The following is a 26,162-nucleotide window of genomic DNA, read 5'->3' on the forward strand; positions in this document are numbered from 1 at the left end:
GCTCTTTCCCAGTTGAATGGCGCGTTTGTTTTCGTGAGGTACGTTAGCGGCTCGGCTATTGTTGACAATTCGTTGCCGAAGCGTATGTAGTAGGCGCACAAACCGAGAAATCGGCGTACGGCCTTCTTGTCAGTGGGTGGCGGGCAGGCAGTGATGTCGGCTGTTTTCCGTGGTTCTGGCCGACCACCATCCTTGCTTATCATGTGACCCAAAAGCAAGAGCACCTCGTACGGGAAGCGGCACATTTGAGGCTTCAAGGTGAGCACGGGGGTCTTGATTGCTTGAAGTACAGCTTCAACGCGCCGGAGGTGTTCGTCGAAGTTTGAGGCAAACACAACGACGTCGTCCATGTACACGAGGCAGGACTGCCACTTGAAGCCGGACAGTACTGTGCACATAACGCGTTGAAAGGTCGCAGGTGCAGAGCAAATACCAAGGGGCACGACCTTGAACTTGAACAGGCCATCTGGTATTATAAAGGCAGTCTTTTCTCGGTCTCTCTCATCGATTTCAATTTGCCAATAGCCAGTCTTGAGGTCCATTGATAAAAAGTACCGGGCATTGTGGAGTCGATCGAGGGTGTCGTCTATCCGTGGGAGAGGGTACACGTCCTTTTTCGTAATCTTGTTGAGGCGGCAATCATCGACGCAAAAGTATAGGGTTCCGTCGGTCTTTACTAACGCCACAGTTGATGCCCACGGAATTTTGGATGGCTGGATGAGGTCGTCGCGTAGCATTTCGCCGACTTGTTTCTTTAAGGTCTCGCGTTCTCGCGTCGAAATTCTGTATGGGCTCTGGCAGAGTGGTCTGGCATTTTCCTCTGTAATGATGCGATGTTTGGCGACAGGTGTCTGTGGAATTCTCGACGACGACGAAAAGTGGTCCTTGTATTGCAAGAGCAGGGTTTTGAACTGTTCTTGCTTATGCTTAGGAAGGCTGGGATTGACGTCGAAAGCTGGTTGAGGAGCCTGGTTCGTCGGAGTAGGCTCGGAATAATCAGTGAGGGCGAAAGTTGTGGTGGCTTCCACGATTTCTTCGATATAGGTGTCCGTCGTACCTTCGTTCACGTGCTTGTACTCAATGCCGAAATTTGTGAGCATCACTGTCGCTTTCCCTCTCCGCAGCTCGGCTATTCCTCTTGCGACGCAAATCTCGCGCTTAACCAACTGGTGTTGGTCGCCTTCAACGACGCCTTTCAGGTCTCCTGATTTCTGAGCGCCCACTGAAATGATGACGCTGCAGTGAGGGGGAATGGTGACCTGGTCAAAATAAAACAAATCAGTCGTATTGTCAGTGGTGACGCAGAGTGTGTCAAATTGTTTCTCCTCACCTCGTTCCCTTGAGCAAGCATAGGAGAGAAGGGGAAACAAGTGCCTTTTCGGGGAAGTGTCGAAGGTGCCGTAGATACGGGCGAAATAAAAAAATAAAAACAAAAACATGGACAAATGGAAATGAAAAAGATAGGGCGGCTTCCTCGTCACGCCTTTGTAAGTCGCGGGGGGATATTGTTCGTTTGCTTGGGCGGCAGGCAATTGCTTGCAGGGAGGGGGTGCATCCGTCGCAGAGCAAACCCCGGTCCGGTGCCTTCTGCATCACTCGCGAAAAACACAGTGGGTGTTCATTTCTCCAAAACGGTTTCCATGTGCGGCGATTCGGCCTTTTCGTGGGTGCTGATTTACATATACCGTTATTCCTGAGAATGAACATTCAGTTGAAAGTTAGCGCTTCTCCCATTTTGTCTTCCTTGTCCCTCTCTGCTCGCGCTATGGTAAATTTTGACGCATTTATCTAACTAGCCCAAAAAGCGACATTGACAAAGTTCTTTTCTCGTTTACCCGTTAGGTGTATGTGTGGGGGGGGGGCAAAATTGGGACCAGAGATTGGGCATGCGCACGAGGCCGTTTGACAAATACAGTTTAACCCTCCTGTTCTGGACACATGCCACCAAAACAGCGGCGGTGATTCAGGAGTCTAGCCCTATTAGTGTCGCTTTCTAAGGCGACTGAAATAGAAACAGCTAGTGCTAGCCAGCCTCTACCTTTTATAAATAATAATGCAATAAATAAGTTAAACAAAAAGGTAAACACGTAAAAATGAATTGTTAAACAATATGAATCAAGCGATTATTACCCCAACAATAAGGAAATTGGGAAAGGTCACATGGTTGAAAGATAGATACTGAAAACTCGAGAAAAATAAGCATAAAATAGAACACATCGAGAAAAATACACATAACAACAGAATAAGCAAATATGTTTGGTTGGTCCGCTACCGCAGATAATTGTTGGACACACCATTTTAGCTTCCAGCATGAATTAAAACTGTGATAATTCATTACCCATCTCCTAATTTTCGCACGCCCGAACGAAGAGGTTCCCGATGTTTTCATTGACGCCGTTTGTCACCGTTTCAAGCCTGTGGATGAAATTGGGCTCTATATCTTCCCGTTCGCGATTACTGCGAAGCGTGAATGAAGGAGGGTGGCACTTATTTTGTCGAATGAGTGCTCTGGTAAACTCAGATGTATAAAGAAAGGGAGAATTGGCAGAGTGCACTCGTGAGGTCGGCAGGTATTCACACGTAGACTGACTGCCTTCCCAGTCTGGCCAATAAATATACTGCTGGCCAGACGCATAGAAATCTAGCATACATACGGAATTCTTACTGTCACGATGTAGAGATTCCTAATTTTAAATGTGAAGTTAGAGCACGAAGACTTCGCAACACAGGGGGTGGTCATGCATTTGCAGACCTGTCAGCGTTGCTCGCCACGTGGCTTGCAACTCGAGTTCCTATTTTCAGAGCCGGTCGCCTTAGCTCTAACTAGGTTGTATTTTATACTCCTTCCGCGGCCGTATACTACTCTCGGCGGCTCTGTGAAAATTGAGGATGGGTGCGTACTCTGCTGTGGTAAGATGTTTAGAGAGGATGTTCTTCAGGTGCAATAGGGTGGACGAGCACTCGAGCACAAGGTTGCGGTGGTGTTTTGAATATCAATGTTTTTCCATTTCTACGTGAACTCCGCACCCCGCCTGTAGCATAATCGATTATATTCTCTGGGTATCATGATACTTCACCTCAAGGACCGTTTTATGATCCTTGACATGTCCTTCAAAATCTGACACATCCGAACAAATTCGGCGGTATCGGTGTGCTTGTGGGTATAGAATGAGTGTCTTAAAAACATGCGGATGGCTACTGTTAAAGTTAAGGTATTGAAGACGATCAGTTGGTATTTTGTATAGGTTAGTGCGGATGCGATTATCATTAATTTTAAGAGTGACATCAAGGCAATTTAAATTTGATTTGGAGTAGCTGTGTGTAAAACAGATTGATGGGTGAGTTGAATTTAATTAATCTGTGAACGAAAGGAGACTCTCCTATTCGTGGTGCCAAATGATGAGGAGAGGCTTCAATGTTCTGGTTGCTAAAAGCAATCCTTCAGTGGATGCCATTAAAATATTTGCGTATTTAGGAGCCATCTGTGCACCGATGGGTGTTTCATTTATCTGCAGAAAGTGTGTAATATCAAATTCAAAGGTATTGTAGCTAAGTATTAATCGCAGTAGGTCAACAGCGTGTCCTCCTCTAAGCATAAGTGTGTACTGGCCTTGAAAGCCTTGAAAACTGCTGCGTCAATGCCACCTGACTGTGGAATGTATGTGTACAGTGACACTACATCCATTTTCACAAGGATGCTATTTTTAGGAACCTGGAGTTCAGTGATTTGGCGGAGAAAGTGATTCGTGTTCTTAATGTAGGAGTGGATAGTTGGACTGATGTCGTTTCTGATGAATCGTAGCGCCCATGACGCTCTTTCTATTACTGTGCCATTGCTTGAGAAAATAGGACGGCCGGGGTGGTTGGTTTGTGGACCTTAGGCAGCAAGTAAAAGTGGCCTTGGAGAGGCTGAATTGGTTACATTGATTTCAGCATATCAGCAGTGATTATTCCGTTCCTATGTGAAAAATTTATTTCGCAGCCTGTTTCTCATTGAAATAACTTACTAGGGTCCTCTTCAAGTTCCGTATAGATGTTCTCGTCCTCCAGTTGCCGGTAACTGTCTGAGTTAGTCAGCGTCATCTAATAGTACAATTGTGCCACCATTTTCCCCAGGGCTAATTAAAAGATCTCCTCGACGGCCCAGGCACTCCACTCAGATGTGCCCTTCAGAGGTGAGATTTTAAAGACAAAAATGTATTGTGCCGGTGTCCACCAAGACATGCATGATGTATTTCAGTCACGGAAATACGTCAGCAAAATGAACGCCCCCAGATGGCAAAGACCAAAGAACTATAAGAAAAAGTTCCGTTTATAGGAATTGAACCCACGAATCTAATATTCTGCCTGCATTCCATCGTCTGCGGCGGTGACAGGCAGGCGTTAGCCCACTGAGCTACCGCCAAACACATAGCGGAGGTTACGTGAACGCGCATTTTATCTTTCAGATTTTCCTCTCGCAATGCTCTTGAATAGATGGATGGATGGTATGAGCGTCCACTTTATAATGGGGCAGTGACATGTGTGCCACCAGGCTCGAAAAAGAAAGAAGCTTCGTTGCATCCGCAATTAGCTCCGGCAACGAGTGTCCCATTCGGCGCGTTAGCAATATCAGAAGTGTATTTCAATCAACGGTTTCACACACAGCGAGGTGGCAGCTTTAGCCCAAGCCTCGCACATAGCACCCATTCATATAAAAAATAGCTGTCCGTCGCTCGTCTGGCGGGCACACCGCGTTGCCCGCTCGACCTGTGAGAATTGACGGCCAGGTTGGAGGGAAGACACGACATTCATCGCATTTCTCCGCGTTTCACGACGCTTTCAATACGTGCATATGGAGTATCAGTGTTTACTATGTGCTTGTTGGCGCCTCTTTCTGCGGGATTCACCATATGCGGTGTTCAGGTATATGTTGGCAACTTCAGCTACCGCAATGGTTAAATCACGATCATGGGTGTTAGTCGTCGGCACGTAGATGTGTTAGTAGGCGTCAACGTGAGTACGAGGCGGCCACATCAAGGGATGCTATATCTGCCGAACAACAATAGAAATTGTACATGCTCTCATATGCCAACGCACTACACTCTAAGACAAAATCGAGTATTTTGGGAGTGTTTCTGCCACACAACAACAATCGTCATCCACCTCGCGTGCTTTCCTCGCGTTATCACCGCGGTCGCGGCACTTCCCGGTCACGAACGGCGCGCGCGTTATCAGCGTGACATAGCATTATTGACGGGAAAGTGACGAGAGCTGGGTTTTCAAGAAAGGAAACGCGAGCAAGCCAGATGACGATTATTGTTGTGTGGCAGAAATACTCCCCAAATACTCGATTTTGTCTTAGTGTATAAACAATCAACTACTTCTGTGACGACACGTTTCGCTTTCGTGTTATACCGATCACTATGAAGGAGGGATCAGCCATCATTTTTTCGATAGCACTTTGACTTTGAGCAAGCCGCTTTGATATCACTTTGTATGTCCGAGATTTACATGTCTAGGGTTTCTCTGGATGCTCAGGAGACGAAAAAAGTTTTTTCTGATGAACCAGGCAATGCTGTTTCACTTGGTTTATGATAAGTAAAGTATTCCTCAACCGCGGAGCTCACGTGTGCATTCTCCCAAATCTCCCTCTCTCTGAACATCTGAGTTTGCCAGAACACTCATGCGACAAATTACGTGTCACCTTCCTCCAACCAGGCTTCCGCAATATTCGTGAACGAAAGGAAAGACGGGGTTTTCATCCACAAATTTGAAAAGCTTACACACGGCATAAATGAAAACGCCGGGAACCTCTCGTTTCTTCTAGCGCGCAAAAGTTAGCAGACGGAAAATATTAGTGACAGTTTTATTCGTGCTGGATGCTAAAATGCAGCGTCCAGCAATTATCTGCAGGCGTTACAAACTGAACATGTTTGTATATTCTGTTCCTAAGTATATTTTCGTTGGTATGCCATTTCTTATGTCTCTTCCTCTTTACCCAAGTGTTCAGTTTTCTATGTATGTCTTTCCCGCCATGTGACCTTTGCCTATTTTATTATATTGTGGTTAATATTAGTATTATTCTTATTTTTACCTTTTTACATAATTTGTTTCGTTATTATAGAATGTGAGAAGCTGGGCTAGCACTAACTGTTTCAAACGCAGGCACCTCAGGAAGCGACACTAATAGAAGATTTCTGCACCCTCGTGGTTGTTTTAATCACATGTGCCTACAGACACGAGTGTCCATCTGTATTTCTCAAACAAGCATCGTGCATATGCACAATCTTTTCCGCCCAATCTGTCCCCACACACGCCGCAGGCACGCGACAAAAAAACACGCACTGTATTTTTTTTTTTTGCAAGTGACTAGAGAAGGCGCCGGATCGCGGCTTACCCTGCCGTGGATGCACCACTCGGTGCAATAATTGCCTGCCGCCAAAGCAAACTAAAATATCTGCCCACGACCTACAAAGGCGCGCCGTGAAAGCCGCCCCATCGTTTCCGTTTTCGCCTATGTTGTTTTATTGAACTATTTTTGTCGCGAGAGTACAGCACCTGCCCCACTCCACCGAAACGCCGCTTGTTTGCCCATTCTTTTCTTTGCTTGCTCTAGCGAATGAGCTGAAGGGAACCGAGTGGTTGCGCGAGGCAACGCCTCCACATAGGCAGCAGCATGAATTGATCACCGCCGGGTGGTTGTAAGAGTACGCAAGGGGGCACGGAAAGGTGCGGGTCTGCAGTCGGAGCTAGGCGATCGGGGATCTAGGGAAGACTGTCGTGAGGGCGTGGGTAGGCGTACCCTTCAAGGCGATAGTGCTGGGCGATGGCACGGTAGGTGATGAGGGGGTCCGGCCCCAGGGCGTTCCACTAAGTGGAGCCCGGTTGATGAATTCTCGGTTGACGCTCGGTTGACAAATCCTCGAGAGCGTTGGTGAGCCGACTATATTCCAGGGTGACCCGAGTGGGCGGGAACCCACACCAGTTCAATGTGGCTTGTTTCGTCTCAGCAAAAGCGAGTGAAGGAGCCGCAGGGTGATAGGTGACAGAAGGCCTTGTGCGAATTTTGAGGTCGCGGGCTCAGAATCGCTGAGTACTACACTGTCTTCGGCAAGCGTGGCAGCCAAGGCAATGAGCGCCTCCTCCGCCTCGATGGTGTATGCTGTGCGCACGATGCCGCCTATGACTGTAGACTTCTCGGGCACCGGTGAGGTGGGCGAAATGCAGATGACACCAAAGGCGTTGTCGGGCGCGGTGTAACGAGCTGCGTCCACACAAACAAGGTCTGGGTGGTTGGCGTATTTGTTACGAAGCATGGCCATGCGGTCTTGACAGTGGGCGTCATGGTGGCCCGCGAGGATGTTCTTGCGTAGTGGCTTGAAGTAAAAAACCGCCCGAAGGATGTGCTGTAGTTAGACCAGGTCCGGTGTATGAGATGAGGTATCGTGGCCGATGGAAGAGAGGATCCAGCGACCAGTCGGCGAACGACAAAGGCATTACGCTTGAGCGGTACGGTTAGCAGCAACCACGGTGCAAGAAATACTTAGGTGAGCGAACGACGCGAAGGGAGCACCTGTTGGGGAGAGTCGGTTATTGTTCTCGTTTTCCGCGTGCCGAGAGATGCTGCGCCTGACTGAGGACTGTGGCGCGCTGCTGGCAAATTCCGCAAAGCACCTCTGGCACATGGGCGACGTTTTGCAAATCTGAAAAACTGAGTTATCACGCGATGTCGACCACCCGACACGTCGCTCGAACGACCCGTTTCGTCGCTCATAGCGTCGCTCGTCGCTGTGCAATGCATTTCGCGCATGAGGTTTGGCCTTCTCTGTCCACGTGCTACGTTAGCCGTGCAGTGCACGCACTTTTAGGGGCGAAGCTACTCTTAGTCTTACCTTGTCACGTCTCCGTTGTCCGGCGTAACCACCTTTGCCCACTCCTTTGTCCCACTACGACCTACTATCCCAATATCCCACTACGACCCATCACTGATCCTTTCCAACCTACCCACTACTTCGTCTTTGCAAACATCCCACTACGGTTCATCACCGATCCATTACTGCACCGACAATAAAGCCGTTATAATGAAGGGGAACGGAAGCCACTTTTGGAAACTGCCCACTACTTCGTCTTTGCAAATATCCCACTACGACCCATCACCGATCTATCGCTTCACCGACCATAAAGCCGTTATAATGAAGGGGGAACAGAAGCCACGTCTAGCAACCACTTATGATTAATAAAATTTCTTGTATAAATGTATACAGTGTTTGTCACGCCTTTGATGATGTATTGGGCTTTCGCTTTGATTACTTCTAGGCGACGCCACTGAAGGTTTCACGGTGTAACCATGATTGCTTCAGGAGCTTCGCCCAAGCTCTTCATCATTCACCTGTGGATATGCTGTGAATTTTTTTCTTGTTGCTGCCGTTGCTTTTTGAGGGAGTTCTTGAAAATGTCATAGTGGTCAAGTGTTCTTGCGCTGCGGAAGAATGGGGAAGTGCTTTGTGCCCTTTTGCAAAAGTGGCTACAAATCTTGCAAAGAGAAGTACGTGCTTTTCACGCCACCAGCTAACAAATAAAGGCTTCAGGCACGGAGGCGTGCCGTACCACGAAAAGACCGCGTGCTGCAAGGGCAGATCGCGTGTGCAAAAAACATTTTGCTGAACCTTATAATAGGGAACGTGATAAGAGGGTGCTATTTCTTCTACTAAATACTTCAGGCATCATTACATTCATCATATTCCCTATATGCACACTGGTTAACTGCAAGAGCTTCAACAGTAGGCGCAGGCTCCCGCCGCTGTGCACACGGTGACGTTGCGTGCGCTTAAATGGGTAGTAGAGTGCCTCGATGCGCGCGGCTGTCAAGGCAGCCTATCGGGTCGAAGTTGGTAGCGCCATTTCTCGGGCTTCTTGCGAAGCAGAACATTGTCGCGCAACGGGTAGTCTTGGCGTTCGCTCACCTAAAGTATTTCTTGCACCGTGGCAGCAACCAACTTGTAGATGGTATTGTGTACCCCCATGTGGAGGAGGCGTTCCGTTGACGCGTTGGGGGAAGACCGAGGACAGTCTTGTATGCCCGACGGTTGACCACGTCGATCTAATCGCGATCGGATTTTAGAAGATGACTGTAAGGCAGGCCGTAGGTGAAACGGGAAAAGACGCAGGCGTCAGTTATGCGGAGTAGATCGCTTTCGGGCATACACTCGCGCCGCGCTCGAACACGACCGAGTATGCGTGCAGTCTGCTGAACCGAAAGCGAGAGCTGGTTAATGGTGCGAGTGTTGCGACGGTTGGATTGCTAGATCAAACTAGCACGTGGGGAGAGAAAGAGAGAAAGGTTGAGTGAAAGGCAGGCATGTTAACAGTTGGCGTGAACCATGAGATAGAAACAATAAAATAGTATTGCAAACAAGTGGAGTCTCTAGTGGTTGGACCTCCTAGACCGGAAGACCATGGGCTCTTACCGCCGTCTGTGCTCAGTCGACCAGTGCTTGTTGCTGCACTGGGTCAGAGCTGGACAGGGTGGCTTCCCCCTCGACTAATGCAGGATTAAGGTTGGCCGATATATGGGGATTATCTTGGCACTCCCAGACCATGTGGAATAAGGTGGCCGTCTGGGGACAAAATTTACATTGCGGATTGTACGCCGAGGGATCTATTTTGGACAATATATAAGGATTTGGAAAACATAATGATTGTAATCGTCGCAACGCGACCTGCGTTGCCTTATCTAATTTAGGATCAGGTGGGGGTAGAGTGCGTCTACTCAGCCTAATGTGCTCCAGTATATCAGTATAGAAAAGGAGGAGCTGAGGGTCGTCCTGGTCAGCGAGAAGTTGCGTTGTGGAGGAAGCAGCGGAGGTCCGGTGTAAGAGTTCGCGGGCGGAGGCGTGAGCAAACTCATTGCTTCGAACTCGTGCATACCCTGGTACACATAACAGCTGTATCCACTGACCCTCTTGACGAGTGGCCGCAGCCTGCTGCACTATTGATTGCGCTAAGCTACCGACTTTACCTCTTGCGAAATTGCGATACGCCGCTTGGGAATCCGTGAGGACAAAGGTGGCTTTTGTATTACGCATGGCTAAGGCTATACCGGCTTCTTCCATGGCTGTACTGTCGATTTCGGTAGTCGAGACGCAGTCCACGAACTGTCCCCTGTTTACCACGGCTGGCGTGGTGCAGTTGTGCAGGGGTCCGGCGGCATCTACAAAGAAGGCATCTTCACAATCCGAATATTTGTTGTATATTTTGGCTTTGGCAGCTCGCCTGTTTTCGTGGTGGACGGGGTGCATATTACGTGGCAAAGGGCTAATACGGACTTCATTCTGCCATTCTGGTGGCAGTGACTGTTTATGGGCGACCTGAATTGGGGGATTGATGCCGACGGCGTCTAGCGTGGCGCGACCCGCTTTCGTACGAGCGATTCGTGTAACTTGGTTAGTGCGATGTGCTTCGAAGAGCTCTGAGGCTGTATTATAGATGCCCAGCGCAAGCAGTCGGTCATACATGGCCCATGGTTGTAGATGAAGAGCTTTCCGTTATGACGTTCGTAGGAGGCGGTCTAAGTTGAGTTCATCTTTTTTCAGGATGCGCAGCTACGGGAAGCTATAAGTGACACGACTGATCAGAAAGGCCTGTACAAGACGCAGTATGTCCGCTTCCTTCATGCCACGGTGTCGATTGGCAATTCTAGATATCATTCGGGAGATATTGGTACAGGTAGTACGGAGTCTTTGAATTTCTGCCTTGTTGTTGCCCTGATTATTAATGTGTGATCCGAGGACGCGGATGGTTTCCACATCCTTGACCGCGGATTGAGCAAGTTTGACATTCAAAGGAATGTGGTTGCCACGTTGCCTAAATACCAGCAATTCTGATTTAGTGGGAGAGCAGCGAAGTCCACATGTCCGACCGATGCATTCCACAGTATCCGCAGCCCGTTGAAGCGCGTCTTCCATTTGTCCCATGCTGCCGGTGTTGGTCCATATAGTAACATAATCAACGTATATTGCGTGCTTCATTCCGGGTATCTCGTTGAGTGTCCAGGAAGATCCAGTAATGTTATATTAAATAACAGTGGCGAGATTTCTGCCCCTTGCGGTGTTCCAGAGTCTCCCATTGTGATGGGGCTTATTTAGCGTCACCTACTCGTATGATCAGGTTACGTTTGTGCAGGAAGTTGCGCACGTAATTGAATGTACGTTCACCGCTGCCTATTCTAGCCAGGTTGGCCAGGATAGCCGAGTGCAGGATATTATCAAAGGCTTTTTCAAAGTCAATGGCCAGAATGGCCCGCTCCTGTTGCGTGGCTCCACTGGGGCGATCAATGATGTCGTGCTTTAGTTGAAATAGAACATCCCGTGCCGATAAATGCGCTCTAAAGCCAAACATTGTATTCGGGAAGAGGTCATTAGCTTCCATGTATGCAGTGACCCTAATGTGGAGTCCCTTCTTCATTACCTTGCCTGCACAAGAGGTCAAGGAAATGGGGCGAAGGTTGTCAATATTGATTGGCTTTCCGGGTTTGGGAATAAATGTAATCTCGGCCAATTTCCATTCCTGAGGAAGGATACCATCTACCCAATACTTATTAATCACGTCCGTAAAAATATTGAGCATGTCTTCACTTAAGTTGGCCATAAGGGTGGTAGTAACTTGATCTGGACCTGGAGCCGTTCCACGACGCATCGTATCAATTGCCGCTCTAATTTCCGCAGCCGTGAACTCTCGGTCCATTTCCGGGTTTGCGAGTCCGCTGTAATCGGGGACGTGGTCAGCGCTCACAGAGGTATTGATGTATTTGTCCTCCAGATTCCGAAAGAGTTGAGCAGTGTCTCCTGCATAAGCATGGATTGCCCACTGAAGGTTTCGACGGGCGGCTCCACGCGATTGATCCGGGTCTATGAGATATCTCAGTAAATGCCAGGCTGATTTAGTGTGTAATTTGCCCGTAAGTGCGTCACACTTGGCGAACCAATTTTCTTTCGCAAGTTTGGCAGCATATTCTTCTGCTTGGGCCGTGAGCTGTGTGATGCGAAGTCTGAGCTTGCGGTTAAGCCTCTGCCGCTTCCATCGTCTGGTCAGTTGCCGTCTTGCGTACCAGAGATGCAACAGGTCCTGATCTACTGCTGGAGTGTCCCGGTCGGCTTTGATTGATTTGGTCACTTCCAGCTTGAGCTGCATAAGTGTTCGCGTCCATTCGTCATACGAACTGGGCGGCTGGTGAAACGGAAAGTTTTCTGTCTTGCGAAAGGCTTGCCAATCCACCAGTTGGACTGATTTATTGCGTACTTTATGAAAACCATATGTTATGGTAGTATGGATGAGGTAATGGTCGCTGCCCAGCGCTTCTTGGGAGTTTAGCCATTTTGGATTCCGTGCTTGAGAGTCATGGTAAGGTCTGGATATGCGTCTCGCGATACGCTGTTGCCAATCCGAGTGGGATAGTCCGCGTCCTTGAGTAGCGTGAGCCCTTCTATGCTCATTAGGTTACGTAACTTGCGCGCTTTGGCGTCCTCGATGGCGTAACCCCAATCTGCATGTTTGGCATTAAAGTCGCCCACAACTCGCAGGGGAGCCCGTACTGCCATGGCTTTAGAATTGCGGATGACCTCAGTAAACGTATGGTACCGGTCCGCTGGACGACCGTATATATTTAAAACGTATATTGAATGATGGGATTTGTTGCGCGGCTAAAATTGAATGAATACATATTGTAAGCTAGCAGCCCTGAGGTCGAGGTCGTTCTGGAGAGCAGCATATTGGTTATTTACGAACGTAATTGCCGATATGCCATCGGCACTAGCGTAAGCCGTGTAAGTGGACACTTTGGCTGCGTGTTGCCCGACGTCTTGTAAAGCTATTACTTCTGGAGTCGATTCTAAGGTTTTGATATATTGATGCAGTGACGCTGCTTTACGCCGAAAACTGCGACAGTTCCACTATATTACTGTAAACTGTGCACCGCGGCTAGCCATCATGTTGCGTGGTGGAGGCGTCGTCGCTATATAGATTGATGTGTAGGGCTATAGCTGGCATGTCGCGTCGCCCTGACAGCTGCTTGACGTCCTTGGTATGCTTGCCTTCGTTGAGTTGACTTATTTGACGATTGTATTTTGCTATGATTGATTCCATCTGAGTGATGTACGGTGCTGTAAGTTGGTGAAATCGCTGCGTATTTCTGGCTTCGAGGGCGCTGACGTGACTGAAGATGGATTGCTCTATCGTCTGAGTTATGGCTGCTGTAAAAGCGCTGAATTTCTGCTCCAGAGCCTTGTCTAACACGTCGGCTATTGAAGCCTCTTTCTGCGAAGTCGAGCTGCTGCGTTGGGTGGAACAAACGTCCGATCGTGTCGTCCAAATAGCTGCCGGGGATATCTCGCAGTCTACGGAAGTTACAGACGTGTGGGGACATTGATTTCTTTGTATAGATTCGTGTCGAAGACAGGCAATTTCATGCTTCTGTTGCGCAACTAGCTGCTGCAATTGGGCCAGCGTTCGATTTTGTTTCTCAACAGCGCTTAAAAGCTGTTCGATTATCGGGGAGTGTGTATCGTATCGGGAAGTGCCCTTGGAGGCGACCATTGATGCCCAGCTCACCTGAGCACATGTTGACTTGAGGGCCGGAGGCGCCGCTGTTGACGTCTGGCCCTGCTGGTTGTGCTGCTGGGCTGGCTGAGGTCCCCTGGACCGGGACCCTGATCTGGATCGCGACGCCGCCCGCTTCCAGGATCGTGACCAGGAAGTAGATCTTGCGCGGGTGTCGTTGCCGGCCGCGTTGTTTTCTTCCTGTCCCTTGTCCTCACGAGACGGAGTCCGGCTGCGGTCACGTGTTTGGCCGGCCTGCTGGCCTGGGGGCTTCGCGGAGGCTGGTTGCCGATATCTACGGGGGCAGTCACGAGATCCGGCAACGTGCGGCCCGCCACACAGCACACAGCTTGGGTGGCACTCGTGTGGTTGCAACGCGTCCAGTCCAGTTTTGCCGCAGAGCGCACACCGTTCAGTCTCCGGCACAGGCGCGGGGCAGACGTCCGTGCGTGTCCAGGCTTTCGGCACGTGGCACAAACGGCGTTGGTTTTCCTATACTTTCGCACGAGAGTGGTTTCGTTGAGGAAGAAGACGAGCCTTGGTACAGTGAACTCTCAATTGAGTGAACTTCAAGGGACCCAAGGAAATAGTTCACTCAACTGAAAGTTCACTAAACTGAATAATCACTAGAATATGGAACAGCATTGGGCACTGCAGACATTGGAGTCAAAAGTGTGAAATGCAATTTATTTTGAAAAGAAATAAGTAATTTTAATTTGAACTGGTGCCCTTAAAGCGCAAGAAGAGACAAAGCTTTCCACATAGTACGTTTCTGTGCACTGCCTCTGGCACATGAAGATGGCCGCACAATACCGATGATGCCGATGAGACAGACAAAAAAAGAAGGGGCGAATTGATGCGCACGTGGATCGTTTTCGTCACCCACACGGCCGCTTTTCCTCGGCGGCGCTGCATGCACAATCGATGTCGCGCCGCCGCCGATGGATGGGTGATTTAGTGACGGCTCGCATCGGCTATGCCAGTGCTGCAGTGCACAAAACTTCGTTGAATTGATTTCAATAATGAGCCTGGGTCCGCGGATCAAGTTCGCTCAACTGAAAAATTCACTATTCTGAAATTCGTTTAACTGAAAGATGTTTGCATAGAATGCATAGAAAAATCGCCGGGGATTTCCTTTAAAGTTCGTTATTCTGAAATATTCGTTAACCAACGTTCGTACAAGTGAGAGTTTACTGTATATAGCTCTGTTCAAATGTGAGCGTCACTACGTTTGTGGAGCTAAGCCTCCGGGCCCCGATGATTGGGTAATCAGGCGAGGTGGTATTCTCCAGGATGTAATCTGTGGTGAATGTGTTGGCCAGTCGGATTACGCCTTTGCCTATGTTGTCAGTTGCCTTGAGGTAAGCTTGCACGTTGATGGTTCTATCGGTCAACCACAGCTGTTCCAGGCTGAGGAGGGTGTGCAGCACACACTCTTCCTTGGTGCGGACGACGACCAGATTCTGTTCCCACAGCGGGTATAGGCTGTATTTATGCGCTAGGTTCGGGGCCGCTTCTGCGTCGCCGCTACGCTGGGAGATGACTGCCCGTATAGCGTTGCCAATGGTGCCTGTGCCTCTGTGTTGCTATAAGTTACAAGTTTCCCTAGGTTTGATGACGACCACGTACACATCGGGAGCCATGCGAGGCGAGTAGCGTGGTGCACCTAAATTCTTGCTGCGACCGCCACCAGAAAGGGAAGAAGTAGCCCCTGGAGCGCAGCTTGTTGTCAGCGTCTTCGCCTTTGTCGGAGGTGTGAGAACACCGGCGCGGTTGCGACGCATTTCTCGAAGTACCCCCTCGTAATGAGGGGAAAAACTGGCCGATGATTGGGCGGCCAGCTGGATTTCTTGAAGTTGCATACTTTCAGGGTTGTAGCCACGAATAACAGGTTTCAGAGATTGCGTCGACATGGTTTGGGCGGCGGGGCGCGCGTTCGCACTTGCTGCAAGGCCACAGGCCCAGCAGCGTCCCCCACACTCGCCAAATTGTTTCGCAGATAAAAGTCCGAAACTATTGGCCCACCTGGATGTTTTGGTGTCCACGGACTCCTGGTCACTCGTGGAATCGATGGATATTAGCTTCGGCGTCGTTGTTCAAAATTCGCGCACACAACGATTCTCGAAACACGGAGCGAGCGAAGCATGCGTCTGCTCCTACCCGCGCCGCACCTGCGTTTCCCCGCGTGAACCATGAGGGTGGGATGGGGTTTCTTGAGGCGGCGCCGGTCGGGAGGCCGTATGAGGCTGCGGGCTGATCAGGCCGCTGAGCAGGTGAGACCAATCGCGTGCACATATTCCATAACAACGTTGGTGGAGCGTTTCAAAGTGTGCTCTAATGTGCCCATTGGAACTTGACGTGACCCAAACAGTCATGTCGTCCTCATACAGAGTGTGTCTTAGGTTAAGGATGCGGTGGAGCTTTCTGGGGCGCGAGCGGAGGGCGAGGTTAAAAAGAAAAGGCGATATGACTGTGCATTGTGGTGTACGGGGAGATACGAGATCGTACGTGGGAGACGGAAGATGACCGGCGATGAGTTGAGCAGTGCGATCGGTAAGGAAGGAGCGAATGTAGTTGTACAGTCGAACTCCGTAGTTCAGGGCTCCAAGTTCAGTGAGGATAGCCGAATGAGAGACCTGGTCAGATAGCTCATGAATATAGCTCATGGGCACGGAGGCACGATGGCGGAAACAACGAAAGGCTTACGCATCTGTCTTTTCGCTCTGCAGTTCGCCGTCATCGCGGCCGGTGCGTCGGTGTTTGGCCTTCCGGACGACTTTCCGCCCTTGGGAGGAACTTGTGAAGCCGCGCCTGCCATGGATCCGCGCCTGTTGGAAACAACTTGCGTGAACCTGCAAGGTAAATGTAAATGGTAGCGAAGCTTCCATAGAAGCCCATACGTTCAGAAAATGGCGGCTCATCAGCTGCTCATGGGGCTTAGCGCCATCTGTGTGAGGAGGGAACACTTCCGGCGGAACAAAAAATAAAGCGGATGTGATGCAATATCCGGTAAAAAGTGACGTCATTTGGTTGTCACTAGCGCGAAATTTGACCTCCAAATATTTTTCTAAGGCCCCTTATCGCTAAGGGCTCGCGCTACGGCGAGCCGGCAACCCCTTGGCGAGGGCGCTTGAAGCCAACGCTAGCTAAACTAATATCGACCCGTGACTAAACAGCGGTGTTTAAGTGTACCGCCGTTCAATTCGCCTTGGCTTTACTAGGAAACCTTATTCTTGGAGCTTTTATTCTGCGTTCGTGTCGTCTCCTATAGGGTGAATAAAGTAGACAGCAGCGTACCTCTCATGTTTGCAACGTTGGTGATGTTCTTCGCACATGCGCACGGGACTTAAAGAGCGCATTGCATGTGTGCTTCAGTTCTAATGAGAAGAAATCACTCCTGGTCACGCCAAAATAATGATATTTCAGTTTTATTCAATGGTCACAATAACGCAATTTTATCACACCCTACACAACGCGCAACAAATGTCGTAATAAGTACAAAAAGTGCGTACACTACATGCACTATGTTTTGCCTAGGTTCCCATAAATTAACGTTGCGTGTAACGTATCAAGACATGCGAATTGTAGCGCGACAGATAACTTAGCGACCTGCTCACCGATAGCAGGAAATAAAGTAGGCACTGCGTGTTCACGAAGGAAACCGGGCAGCATGAATACGATCCATGAAAATCCACGAAGCATACTCCGAACCGTTGCCCCGGTGTCTTATCTAGAAGAGAAGGCTCGCCAGGCATACGCGTGTTGCTATTGCATCCTACGAACACCACATCGTTTCCGCGAGTACCGAGGAAAGCGTTCGGCGTGAAATGTTAGCCGCGTCGTGCCGTTGCCCGTTGAACACCGCAGCCAACACGTTCACCAACGATGAAACGCACCTCGCAACTTCGCGAACACCAAAATCAAATTCTCACCACAATAATTCACATAACGCATGCAAGTGCGAAACACCAGAACACGTGAAGGGGCGTGTCGTTGCAGACGAGTTTACGAACGCGCCTTTCGATGCAACGCAAGGGCTGCACTGAATAACAATGACGAACACCTCTCTACAGGGGGCACTAAGAAAGAGGTTTTTCGTAATAATTAAACACTATCTTACATTCTTGGCACATTGCACCTACATAATATTGTTCGCGAAATAAATGTAATTTGTAAAACATAAAGATTGCTTTACGTTTGAATAAAACTTGGTTTTTCGCTATTAGTGTTTGTTCCCTCCAAACATATTCGCGCTTCAATCGCAGCACCCATAACTCCCCTTGCTGGTGTCGTTGGCAATAGGTTCAGAACCGTTTTTCGCCCGAAGCTTCGCGACCTATTTGAATCGACCTTGGAACCTGTCCGAACGATTGGAACGCCCCCTGGAACGCCACCGATGCGCAGCCGCGACGACGACGTCATCAATATTGGAAACGATATTACCAAGCATCCAGCAGTATCTCTTCTGTGGGCACGAGGCACGATGGCGGAAACAACGAAAGGCTTACGCATCTGTCTTTTCTTAATAAGAACTTGTTGTTGGGCGAGTTGGTGAGTACTTAACATCGTGGTTTAGCGCTAAAGAAAGACAGACACATGTGAGAGACAGGACAGGCGCTACTAACAACTGGTTTATTGCAAGGGTTGCAATGGAATAAATAAAATAAATAAATAAATAAATAAATAAAATAAATAAATAAAATAAATAAAAGGGAGCATGCGCAAAATCTAAAGAAAGTAGATGGGGCCCATCTTTCGTCCCACTGCCGAAAATGCATGTGTGAGCCGATATTTCGAGAGGCTAAGATTCTAGGAAGAAGCTGGAACAAATCAGCCCGCGAACTCTGGGAGGCGTATCATATAAAGAAAAAAGGTACTAACTGTGTTAGCGACACATCTATCTGCTTGTATAGAAATGAGATTAAGCTTTTTGATGCCACATGCCTGTAGCCTGATAAGTGGTGACGTCTTGTTACGCGTTCGTCACGTCTGCGCACCAGTGTGGTATTTATTCCATTGCAACCCTTGCAATAAACCAGTTGTTAGTAGCGCCTGTCCTGTCTCTCACATGTGCCTGTCTTTCTTTAGCGCTAAACCACGATGTTAAATCTGTCTTTTCGCTCTGCAGGTTGGTTGCCTTTCCAAATTGCCTTCTAGCAGCTTCCGATCAGATGATCCTTTCCTTGTCGTGCTTCCGTGCCCTGAAGCAGTTCGCGAGTGTGCATTGTATCTTCGAGGCCTCCTGCTCCTGGGAGGTGACATAGAATCAAATCCTGGTCCTATGACTAAAACCATAGTCCTTCAATACTTTTTCTGGTCACGAAACTTCGCCGTCACGCTATGGGGGAGCTTGATATGGCGCAACAAGCTGCCGCGCCGCGGCGCCACCGTCGCTTAGAGGCCATTCAGCAGACACCGCAGACGCCGCAAATGCAGCCGGCGTGAGCTGAAAGTTTGCACGTGTACTCTGTATGTGACTGCGTTTTGGATAAGGGCCAAGTTCAGGTATCGTACAGTTGAATCGGCACGCTCTCGTGACGATGCCTTTTAGGCGCTGCGTACCGAGGTGCCGTTTCGGCTACAAGGGCAGCAACTGAAAATGTATCGATGTTTTGCATGCCAAGTGTTCATGGGTAGTTCAAGACTGGAAGTGAGCCATAACGCAGCAACAAACGGACAACTTCAGCATCGATTCGAAGCATGTGCGTATGTGTGCGAGGCACTTTGATTCATCGGACACCGTATATGTGTACAATTTCACGATAAACGGTGACGCCGTATCGTTGTCGACAGACAAGCCGCGCCTCAGGCCTAACGTCATTTCTCGTGTGTTCCACGGCCACGGCCAACTTTACGAATGAAAAGCCTCGACCACGGACAGTTTTAACGTCACTGAAACGACCTCGAAAGCCTTCGTGTGCATAGGGAATTTTCAGCCGTGGCAAACGGGCCATTAGCTACTTAATGTAACAAAAAAAAACAATATGCAATATTTCTGTGTCAGTACACCTTTAGAATGTCTTTTGAGCTCTACTCTACCCCAATACTGAGTGAAGACGAACGTTATCCATTTCTCATAAGCATTTGCACGGATTCATTTCCTTCAAAGAAAGATCGCGATTACAATCCTAATAAGCGTCCTGGTTCGCCAAGAAATTACGGCACTGAATGCAAATGGGCGTCAATCCTCGTCACCCTGCTCGTGAGAGATAGAGATTAAGAAACACAATGCGTAGTCAAGGACATATATTAATCTGTGGGGTTTCCATCGCCGATATTGTCAACATAAATCGCGTTGGAAAACTGTGTCGAAAACTGATACGCACGAAAACTAGCACAGCTTTCGAGGCCTGGGGGGGGGGGGGTCGGAGATCTCTGTTCGTTCCGCGTTCGTTCTGGCGGTGTTACGTCACAAAAGTGGGCGGTCCGCAGCTCTCTTCCGCCGAGAGGAAGCGGACAGCCAATCGTCAGCGGAGAGCGGCGAGCTTTCCGGAAGTAGACGCGCATCGTTTGTCCTCGGCAAGGGGACCGTATATTTCAAAACGAAGGGTTTCTCGCCTTCTAATAAATACAGTTGTTATACGAAAAGATATTGTTTTTCTTTTCAATCTCAAACAGTTTCTGAAACAGCAATAGGTTTGAGCGCTGATATTTATTGGTGTTAGTTTTTCTAACGTGCTCGCTATGTGAAGTCGCGCACGCGAAAAAAAAGAGAAAAGTGGCGGTTGGCGCAGTTTTTCAAGATGTCGTCCCACCGCAATGTCTGGCTTGGCTCCCGGGTGTCGAATCGTCAAAAGGAGCTTCTGCTGGCTTTTATGAAAGAGCACCCAGAGATACCTACGCCGTCGTGCCCACTGGGGCCGTCGTTCACGAGTGAGGACCGGGACGACACGTGGAAGTAGCTGGTAGCGCTTTTGAACTAAGAAGTCCCTGCGCGTAAGACCACAGCCCAGTGGCAGGCCCGTTCATTTTGTTCGCACTGTTCGTTTCGAGAACAGAAAGCGACGCCGCACTCGCTCATGTCTTCAAACGCATCTCGCACCTCCAACCGCAAGAGAAGCACAGGTCGCAAGCGCCATTTTCTCAAAATCAGCTGTTGCGGCAGCCGCAACCGCCGCATCATGCCGTGCGAAGCCGTTTGTTCGCTCGAGAGAACGCGTGCGAACGGTCTCGCGCTCCGTTCGTTTGTAGCAGACGACATGCTCGTTATGACGCGGTATGACGTCACCAAAAAATAAAAGATCAAGCAAAAAGAAAAATGGCTACGCCCCTCAGAGACGTGTTTTTTTCCGGCTTCGACCAATCGCGTATGCCGCCAGAATGGGTACAGAACGAACGGCGCAGAACAGAGATCTCCGATCACCCTACTCGTTATGCCCTGATATGACGTCACCAAAAAAGAAAAGATCAAGCAAAAAAAAAAGAAATGGCGACAGCCCCCGGCCTTGAGTGGCATCTCCCGCTTCAGCCAATCAGCGCGCTTGTTCTTCCCCAGGAGAACGAACAAGCGGAACGAACAGATCTCCGATCGCCCCCTGAAGACGACAACACTTCCCATCAAGCAAGCGTTTCTTGACGGTACGATCTGCCGATGTATCTGTTCCGAACAGACTACCGGCAAATGCAAGCTCACGTCCTAGAACATTTTATGTTACGTAAAATTAGTCCGCAACCACTGCTGGAACGACACGTGTGCAATCAGAAGTTCGGGAAATAACAGTGAGCTCAGGTTGTCAGGCATTTATTGGTAACGCCGCTGATGTCTCATTCTGTGTACAGCGCATCACAGTAACGTCAAAGTTTCTTTCTTTTTTTTTTTGAGGCCCGTTGGGACAGCTAAGGACAAATTTCGCAGTAGCAAAAGGTCTATGCGCGTCGTCTGCTGACACATTGAGCCGCCAGCTGAACTTGAGATTGTTTACTTTTTGTATGCGCCTTGTCTTCGGTAAGAAAACATTCTCAGTAGTTCCAGCTTTAGTTCGCATAGTTGTTACAACAAAATAGAATGTAAATATTGTCTAAAAAGAGTGGGGCTTTCGGCCGCGACGAAAAATACAGGCGTCGCCTACGGCGGCCGCTCCGCTGGGTGGCCTTTCTTTTACTGTGGCGCCCCTAGCGGCCGCCGCTAGCTCTATATTAAACTGAGGCGGCAGTTTCGTGACCAGAAAAGCTATTGAGGGACTATGCTAAAACTCAGGAAGAGAAGCTTAATTCAGTTTTTGATAGCGTGCAACGTATTGAAGCTAACAATGTGAGCCTTCTCGAATCCGTCAACCAGGTTTTGCTCTTTCATGCCACCTTAAAAAAGATTTGGAATCTTTGATGCAAAGAGTGGGCGAGCTCGAAAACAAAATTCAATCAATTTCGACACAGCACTCTTCCGCGAATGCGGAAAACATTTCAAAGATGCAAGTAATAATTGATGAATTACAGTCCAAGGTGACAGGGAGCAATTCCGGGTTAGGCCTCACGCAAGAAAAGGAGCTTTCGAGAATTCAAGACAAAATAGATGACTTGGAAAACCGCTCACGCCGGTCTAGCTTACTTTTTTACGGAGTCGCCGGTGCTGACGGCTCTGAGTCGTGGGAGGCCTCTGAGAGAATTGTAAAAGAGCTCTGTTCAAGTCATTTTGGCATATCGGTTTCCTCTATTTCTAGGGCTCACCGGCTGGGCCGGTTTTCAACGGATAAGAAGCGCCCAATAATTGTTAACTTTTTTAACGAGAAAGAAGTCGAATCCATTTTGAGCAAGGGCTTCAAATTGAAAAACACACCCCTAAGCTTAGCACGAGACTACTCTGAGGCCGTGCGCGACAAAAGACGCAAACTACTGCAATTTTCAAAGAGCTTAAGAAAGGACGGTGACCGTATTCGTCTCGTCTTCAATAAGTTGTTCGTTAATGATGACGTTTACATGTGGGACACGGAATCGAACAGTGCTAAACAACTGTCATGTCGCAACACCACTTGACGCACCTCAAATGTTCATCCCCCTGTCTTTTCGTATCACCAACCAGTACCTTCATATCAGCCATCTGAAGCAAACGAATCGTCAACCAATGCCCTTGATCACGATCACAGCTTTCATTTTCCTTACACTAACGCCAGAAGTACCCTCAGAAAACGGAACAAAAAACGTTCATCCCTAACCTCGGGTGTTAAGGCATCGGCAACCAAGGAATCACACGAAATAACTTTTGCAAACGTTAATGCGCGCAGTATCATGAACAAATTAGATGCTTTAGAATCGTTGCTTATCGGCCTCAAACCCGATTTCTTGGCCGTTACGGAAACATGGCTAACAAGTGATATCGAAGATGCTGAGCTAACACCCCCAAACTACGCGATCATACGCAAGGATAGACCAACACGAGGTGGCGGCGTAGCTGTCTTTATAAGTAATAAAATCCCTTTCACATTACTTCCAGACGTAGATGGTGTAGAGGCAGTATTTTGCAAACTAAAATTCACAACCCACGTTATCGTTCTTCGGTGTGCATACCGCGCCCCTTCATCGAGCCTTGAGTGTATGGATGCACTGTGCACGTATATGCGGCGTCACGCATCTAATGCCAGAGTTATTCTAGTGGGGGACTTTAATCTGCCTGACTTCAACTGGGAATCAATGCAGTACCACAGCGCCAGCTCAGAAATCATTTACGATTTAATGCTTTCTTTAAACCTTTCACAAATAGTGACGCAGCCTACACGTGTACAGGGACACAACTCGAGTGTGCTGGACTTAATCTTTCTCACTAATAACTTTCCGATACATGAAGCAAAGATAGAAATACTAGATGGCATATCAGATCATAAAATTGCTTATTGCAGAATACCTATAAATGACAGTATAACGCCTGCATACGAAGAGGAAAGATTTCCAGACTATAGTAAAGCTGATGACGTAGCAATACAAGACTTGCTGTTTGACGAATTTCCATCATTTCAGGAATTAATCTCTGACTCCACTGCGACTATAGAAATGTTGTGGCATAAATTCAGAGAAATTGTTATTTATTGCTTGCAAAATCACGTTCCATCGAAAAAGAAGAAGACTAGAAAGATGAATCAGTGGATCACACGCGACGTTATACATGCCAAAAGAAAGGTGAAGCGTTTGAGGAAAAATCTAAAAGAGAAACCGAACATTTATAGCCGACAAAACCTGAGCGCAGGCATATCTGACATGAAAAATAAAATAAAGCCAGCCAAGTCTACTTACTTTGAGAAAACTCTACCTCGGTTCATAAAAAGCTCCCCAACAAAATTTTGGCAATACATGAATCCCAAGGTCCGTAAAATGACCCAAGAAACGCCTGAAGAAAATGCCTATTCCGCAAACGCATTAAATAGCTATTTCCAATCAATTTTCACAATTGATGACGGAAAACAACCTCGCGTAGCAATTAGAGACGAGAAATCTTTCAAGCAATTATTCGTGTCAGAAGCGGGAGTCTTTAACTTGCTACTGAAGTTGGATGACAAAAAAAGTTCCGGGCCGGACAACATACCTAACGCGTTTTAAAAAAGATATGCCGAGTGGATATCAAAATACCTCTGCCTACTTTTTAACCGATCATTGTCGTTGCACACCCTACCAAAGGATTGGAAAATAGCAAAAGTGATTCCTATACATAAGTCCGGAAATAAAAACGAACCTTCCAATTATCGACCCATCTCATTAACGTGTACGGTTGGTAAACTGCTCGAACACATAATCTTAAAGCACATAACGGAACACCTTGAAGAACACAAAATACTATCCCCTTTTCAACACGGCTTTCGACAGGGCATGTCTACAGTAACACAACTCATTGAAATGGTCCATGACACCTCATTAAGCATCGATCATCAAAAACAAATTGATCTTATTCTGCTGGATTTCTCGAAAGCATTTGATCGGGTGTCGCATAGCAAACTCATCTTGAAACTCCAACTTACTCTGGGCAAGGGCCAAATTCTTGACTGGGTTACTAACTTTCTTACAGACAGGTCGCAGTTCGTGGAAATAAACCACGTCCAATCGTCAGTTGTACCGGTGACCTCTGGCGTACCGCAAGGCAGCGTTTTGGCGCCGGTATTATTCTTACTTTTTGTAAACGATCTGCCTTCATCTGTTAGTGTTGGATGCAGGTTATTTGCAGATGACTGCATCCTGTACAAAGAAATAAACTCACACGAGGACCATATCGCCTTAAATATGGCCTTAGAAGCGGTTTCAGCTTGGTGCAGTCAGTGGCAAATGAACATTAACGAAAAAACGTCCGCGCTCTTATCTATAACTAGAAAAAAGCATTCATCCGAATTCAACTACATCATCAATTCAGCTACCCTTTCTAAAGTCACTAAACTTAAGTATCTCGGGGTCATTCTGTCACATGACCTACGATGGGACGCTCATATTCACTACATCACATCGTGTGCGCTAAAAAGACTGTTATTTATAAAAAGGCGATTACAGCAAGCACCACCACACACAAAGTTACTGGCGTATAATACACTTATTCGACCCATCCTGGAGTACGCAAACGCTGCCTGGTTCCCGTACACAAAAAAACTAACCAGCAAGCTCGAAGGTGTCCAACGAAAAGCGCTTAGGGTTATTTTTAACAAATTTAATCGAACATATTCGCCTACAGAATTGCTTAAGAAGGCTGGACTACTAACCATAAAAAACCGGGCGACATTGGCACGCTTAAAGCTAATGTACCAACTGTTACACAGTCAGCTAAACATAGACAAGTCCCGCTACATCAAGCTATCCGCAGCTAGAACTACCCACCACAAATACTCTCATACCCTTGCCCCTTACAAATATCACACAGATGCTTTCAAATTCTCGTTCTTCCCGCTTGCGATCAGAGAATGGAATAGCCTGTCCCCCTCCCTTAAAAGTAGCACATCCTTAGCCACTTTCTCAAAACTAGTAGAAGGCGACTTGGTAGCCTCGCAAACCTAATATGGTGCTACGTGAACTTTTTTGTTCTTGTTTAAGTAAAGTGCCAATGTGTTTCTACTTTGAAAAAATGTTCTTGTATGTTTTTTTTGTTTTTTTTTTAATTTCTTATTATTTTTTTATTTTTATTTTTTTATTTTTTTATTGACTGTACTAAATCACTGTCTTTGATTGTTCACCTGTTATAATCCCTCCGGGATTGACAGTATGTATAAAAATATAAATAAATAAATAAATATCGAGGCTGAGGAGAGCGTTCGTGCATGAGAAAGTAAATGAACTGAGGTGGTCGTGGTCAAGCTGCTAGAGAACGTCTTGCGTTTGGAAGCAAGCAAGAACGACGTGTTCCGTGAGGTTGCCTACGCTCGAGGTAAAGAAGATCGGCTGGAGATCCTCAATCGTGAGTTTCTTGCCCGGTTTTTGAATGAACGCTAAGCGAGCATGCTTCCACTACTGAGGGATATTGCCGGAGCCCCAGCAAATATTCAGGAAAGAAGTAGGTGCGGTGACCGAAGGGGCGCCGAGATTGCGATGGAGCTCGTTGGGGACTCGGTCTGGACCAGGGGCAGGGGTGGTGCGGAGGTGTGAAGTTCCGCGCAAACCTCCGCTACCGTGATGTCGGCATCCAGTTC

This window comes from Rhipicephalus sanguineus, chromosome 9, assembly GCF_013339695.2.
Source record: "Rhipicephalus sanguineus isolate Rsan-2018 chromosome 9, BIME_Rsan_1.4, whole genome shotgun sequence".
In the NCBI taxonomy this organism is placed as follows: Eukaryota; Metazoa; Arthropoda; class Arachnida; order Ixodida; family Ixodidae; genus Rhipicephalus; species Rhipicephalus sanguineus.